This window comes from Tenrec ecaudatus, chromosome 1 (genome assembly GCF_050624435.1).
Source record: "Tenrec ecaudatus isolate mTenEca1 chromosome 1, mTenEca1.hap1, whole genome shotgun sequence".
NCBI classification, from domain to species: Eukaryota; Metazoa; Chordata; class Mammalia; order Afrosoricida; family Tenrecidae; genus Tenrec; species Tenrec ecaudatus.
In genome coordinates this window covers 192,823,981-192,830,047 of record NC_134530.1, presented here as the reverse complement: position 1 = coordinate 192,830,047, position 6,067 = coordinate 192,823,981, and the positions used below count along the sequence as shown (strand labels likewise).

Here is a 6,067-nt window from a genome sequence, read left to right as displayed (position 1 = left end):
ATGGAAGAGCATGCTGAGCTTTCCCAGGCAGAAAGAACCGGAGAAGAACAGTCAACTCTTGAGTTGAAATCTTGAAGGGTTCTATGGGCAATATATTGAATGGTGCAGGAAGGAGCAAAGAAAAATGGAAGAAATGCATAGGCATTGTACCAAAAACAATTGCTTGGTGCTCAATTATTTCAAAAGGTCACATCTTATCAAGAACCAGCAGCACTGAAGGAAGAAGTTAAAGTTGCACTGAAAAGACTGGCCAAACAAGGCTCTAGGAATTGACAGTATGCCAATTAAAATGTTTCAACAAATGGAGGCAGTGCTGAAAGCATTCATTCATCTATGCAAGACAACTATCTGGCCAACTAGCTAAAAGAGGTTCATATTTATGCCTCCCCAAAGCAAGTGATCCTACAAAATGAACAGATTATCGAACAATATCATTAATATCACATGCAGGTAGAATTATGATGAAGATAATTCCAGATGGAGTGACCATAGCAGTATATAGACTGACTCAAAACCCAAACTCACTGCCATGGAATCTATATGGACTCATAGTGACCCTAGAAGACAGAGTAGAACTGGCCCTGTGGGTTTTGAAGACTGTAACTCTTTACAGGAGTAGAAAGCCCTGTCTTTCTCTCACTGAATGGCTGGTGACCTCTACTGTGGATCACAAATAACCATTGTGCCACCAGAAATGTTAAAAATTCAAGTCAGGTTCAGGAGAGGACATGGAAAGCGTCAGATAGATCTTGACTAAAAGCAGAAAATTCCAGGAAAACATTTCCCTGTGCTTTGCTGCATGCAAAGATATTCAACTGTGTGGATCCTAGCAAATTATGGGAAAATTTGTATGGGAATTTCGGAACTCTTGATTGTGCTCATGCAGAACCTGTACTCAAACAGCAAAAGTACTACATAGTTTAAAATCAGGAAAGGTATGCACCAGGTCTGTATTGCCTCATCATACATATTGAATCTGTATACTGAGCAAGTTATACAAGAATCTGGATATGGAATCAGGATTGGAAGAAGGCTCACTACCAACCTAAGAATTGCAGTTGACATAGCCTTACTTCGTGAAAGCAAAGAGGACTTGAAGTTCTCATTTATGAAAATTAAAGACTACAGCCTTCAGTATGAATTACAACTCAATGTAAAAAATTTCACAACTGGACCAATACGCAATATCATGATAAGCAGAAAAAATACTGGATATGAAGGATTTCACTTGGATCCACATCAATATCCATGTAAGCAGCCAATGTAGTACATTGGACAAATCTGCTGCAAAAGACCTCTGTAAAATGTTCAAAAGCCAAGATGTCACCTTGAGGACAGAGGTGCCCTTGACTCAAAAAATGTCGATTACATGTCCAGCATAGAAAAGCTGGACAATAAGTAAGGAAAACCAAAGAATTGATGGCTTTGGATTATGGTGTCAATGAAGGATACTGAGTATGTAGACTGCTGGACGACAGAACAAATCTGCGTGGAAGAAGGAACTAGAATACTGCTTAGAAGTGAGGATGGCAAGTCTTTGTCTCATGCACTTTGTACTTGTTATCAAGAGAGGTCAGTCCCTGAAGAAGGACATCATGCTTGGTAAAGTAGATGGTGGTGAGAGAAAAAAAAAAAAGACTCTCAATGAGATGGAGTGGCTACAGCAACAGACTCAAATGTAGAAGTAATGGTGCCGGATTGGGTAGTGTTTCATTCAGTTGTATGTAGGGTTGCCATGAGTCAGAACCAACTCAGCAGCACTTTGCAACCACAGTACTGCAGTACGATGGGCTTGTCCATATTTATGGCCTCTCTTGCTCTTAGTTTATCTAGCTCTTAGACGATTTCCTAGGTTTCAATCTTGAAAAAGAGATTGGACATCTACATCTAATAAGATGAAGGAAGCCTCATGGAAATTAGGAAATTACTATGCAAACTCGGTGATTGAGGTCTGCCAAAAGGATTGGTCAATTATTTCATTTGCTCTGTCTTGTTTTTGGGCATATTATTATCTCTGCAGATCTATCTAAGATAGGCTGGGTAAACAATCTGGAGGAGAAAACAACAGGACTGACAGTTCTGGAGGGACACGGGAGAGGAGGAAGTGGGGGAAAGGATGTGGTGTTAACAAACCCAGGGACGAGGGAACAAAAAGTGATCCAAAGTCAGTGGCAAGGAGAGTGTAAGAGGCCTGGTAGGGCTTGATCAAGAACAATGTAACCAAGAGGAATTACTGAAACTCAAATGAAGGCTGAACATGATAATAGGACAAGAGGAAAGTAAAAGGAAACAGAGGAAAGAACTAGAAAGCAAAGGGAATTTATAGACATCTAAACACAGTCATGAATACATATGTAAATATATTTATATATGAGGGTGGGGAGATAGATCTATGTGCATATATTTATAGGTTTAGTATCAAGGTAGCAGATAGACATTGGGCCTCCACTCAAGTACTCCCTCAATGCAAAAACACTTTGTTCTATTAAACTGAAATTCCATGATGCTCACCTTCCGACATGATCGCTGAAAACAAATGTGTGCATAAGCAAATGTGGTAAAGAAAGCTGATGGTGCCTGGCTAGCAAAAGATATAGCATCTGGGGTCTTAAAGGCTTGAAGGAAAACAAGTGGCTATCTAGCTCAGAAGCAACAAAGCCCACATGGAAGAAGCACACCAGCCTGTGTGATCACAAGGAGTTGATAGGATCAGTTATCAGGCCTCAAAGAACAAAAAATGATATCATTGTGAATGAAGGGGAATGCAGAGTGGGGACTAAATTTCCAGCAGGCAACTGGGCATCCCCTTACAGAAGGGTCACAGGAAGAAGACAAGCCAGTCAGTGTGCAGGGTAGCAATGATGAAATATATAACTTTCTTCTAGTTCTTAAATGCTTCCTCCCCCCGACTATCATGATCCCAATTCTACTTTACAAATCTGGCTAGACCAGAGGATGTACACCGGTACAGATAGGAACTGGAAACACAAGGAATTCAGGACAAATGAACCCCTCAGGACCAGTGGTGAGAGTGGAGATACCAGGAGGGTGGAGGGAAGGTGGGGTAGAAAGGGGGAATCTATTTCAAGGATCTACGTACATATCACCCCATCCCTTGGGGATGGACAACAGAAAAGTGACTGAAGAGAGACATTGGACAGTGTAAGACATGACAAAATAATAATTTATAAATTATCATGGGTTCATGAGGGAGGGGGGTCTGGGAGAGAGGGGAAAAATAAGAAGCTGATACCAAGGGCTCAAGTGGAAAGCAAATGTTTTGAGAATTATGAGGGCAACAAATGTACAAATGTCCTTAACACAATGGATGGATGGATGGATGGATGGATGGATGGATGGATGGATGGATGGATGGATGGATTGTGATGAGTTGTACGAGCCTCCAATAAAATGACTTTAAAAAGAAGTTGAGAAGAATATCATTAACATCAAGAAGGAAATCCAGAAGTCCCAGGTGGTATCTAGCTGATGCCACCTGTCTCTGCCATTTCCCCCAAGACACAGGCTCAGGCTGGAAGTAGCAAAAAGGTGGAGCAGAAGAGGAAAGAGAAGATAATTGAATAAAAAACTTTTAGTTTAAAGAATAAGAGCGAAGCAACAGAAATTTGTCAAGACTGTTACTCATCAAATGAAATTTCCTCAACAAAATCCACACCAGTAGGACAAAGCGAAGCCGAAAAGTAATTGAAGAAAGATGACAAGAAGAACCACAGAAGCTAAATGAACTACTCAAACCTGTCGTTACTGCTCAACAAACAGGTAAAGGCGCAGATACTAAATCCTTGGTATGTGCATTTCTCAAGCAAGGACAGTGCCTTAAAGGAGAGAAGTGTAAGCTCTCTCCCGACTGGACTCTGGAGAGAAACTGGGAAAAGCAGTGTTTACATTAATGCAATAGATGAAGAACTCAAAAAAGATATCACGGATAATTGGGATAAGAAGTAGTGAACACAAAGCAGTAAGGCATCAAAGAAAAAAAAAACAAAAACTCAAATAGCGTGCAAGTATTTCCTTCAAACTATTGTTGTTAGGATGGATTGATTAGAGAAACAAATCCAGTGACATTCATATATATGTGTAAGAGAGAACTTTATATTAAGAAGTAATTATATATCAAGTAAACATCCCAGCCCAGTCCAGATCAAGTCCCTAAGTCCAATACTATTCTATAAGTCAGATACTATTCCATTAGTCCCTCTTCAGAGTCACACAGCCACATGCAATGATGCAGAATGCAGGAACATTACTGGGCGGGTGCAAAGTCTTGTGGATCCAATGGCAGTGGCAGCATCATAGGGCTCTGGCAGCTCCCTGTGTGTCTTTTCAACAGGGAGGTGAAGGTAGAGAGAGTGTGGAAGTTCCCCAAATCCTCCTTATGAGAAGGCCATGCCCACCAGAAGGTACCACCAGGTTGTGGCCTGATTGACAGACTAGACTCCATCCCTACAGTTTTATATCTCCAAGTTGTCAACTTGCGAAGGGTTGGGGTTTAGCCTGTCAATCAGGTCACAGCTTGATGACCTCATTCTGGAGTCGGGAAGGAGATAAATAGCTCAATGGAGGGCAGACACTCTGCTTCATATTCCTGTTGACAAGCAACATGGATCTATGCTGATGGTAGCCAGAGTCTTAGAGCTGGAGGAGTCATGTGGAGACCCATGGCAGTGCTGAGATGTTTCCACTGTCACTGGATCCACAGACTTTCTACCCCCTGGCCTGTGATCATCTGGCATTCAGTGTCATTACATGTGTTGTGTGTCTGAAGAGGAATTTATAGACAGCTATCGGACATATGGGCTAATACCATACTTATAGATACTGATCTAGACTGAGCTGGGATGTTTTCTTAATATACAATTATTCATTTATATAAAGCTCTTTCTTATCTACATATGGATATCGATTAATTTGTTTCTCTAGTCCTTCCAGACTAACACACAACCACACTACTGAAAACAACAAGCATGGCCAATTTGGGGTAATCCCTGGAGAAGGTGACGTGTGTGTGTGTCGTCATGTACTTACCCCTGGATTTGTGTTGAAAAAAGATAAAAAGAAGATGACATCTCATTAGAAGATCTCATTGAAAGAGTGTTCTCTTCTATGTCCAAATGTTACCAAAATCACTCTAGAATCTTTTCTTGTATGGAAAAAGAGGAGTAGACAAGAAAAGATTGATAAACGAGCAGATATGGAAAAAAGCAGGCTTCGAAGCAGAGAAAGCACTAGTGATCAGTGGTCGTGAGGGGTTTGAATTTCGTCTTGAACTGGTTGATGATGATGATGATGATGAAGCAGCAGCAGCAGACGATAACCTGTTATACCCAGGAAACAGGCGGTGATAAGGTTGACGATTCTGTGACTGTAAATGACATAGATTTAAGCCTGTACAATCCAAGCGTTGTAGATGAGACAGGTATTACAGCAGCCAGTCTTGAACGATTCAGCACATAGACTTCAGGAAAGGATGGAAACAAATGAAATGAAGCTTCAGAGGTGGGGCAGAAAATGGGGAGAGAAGTGACTTGAGGGAGGATAACGAAAGGAGCCACAGGACAATGGAGCCCCTGATGCTGTTCCTGTTGATGAAAATCCTTTCCCTGGGAAGATTGGGATGAGCTAGGAGAGGAATTCAACATGCTTGATTTACAAAAATGACATCAAACAAGGTAATTGTGCTAGTCTGGGTAGACTAGAGAAACAAATCCATGGACACACATATGTGTATAAGAAAGAGATTTATATACAAGAGCAATTGAACATTGAGAAAACACCCCAGTCCAGTCCAGATCAGGTCCGTAAGCCCAACATTAGTGCATATGTCCGATACCAATCTATAAAGTCCTCTTCAGACTCACCAAACACATGCAATGAAGCCAAATGCAGGACGATCACAATCCAGGGGGTAGAAAGCCTTTGGGTCCAGTGGCGTTGTAAGCAACTCAGCGCTGGCAGAGGTCTCTCTGTGGCTTCTCTGGCTTCCAAGGTCTGGTTGCATCCATGTGGCTTGTCTTCTGCCATGTCTCCCAAGGAGTAGCAGAGAGAG

The 6,067-nt window shown here is 41.5% G+C and overlaps 1 pseudogene; it reads left to right on the top strand.

Annotated features, from left to right (window-relative positions):
• Nucleotides 1-3,489: 3,489 nt before the first annotated feature.
• On the top strand, nucleotides 3,490-5,679 carry LOC142439178 (zinc finger CCCH domain-containing protein 15 pseudogene; annotated as a pseudogene).
• Nucleotides 5,680-6,067: the final 388 nt, after the last annotated feature.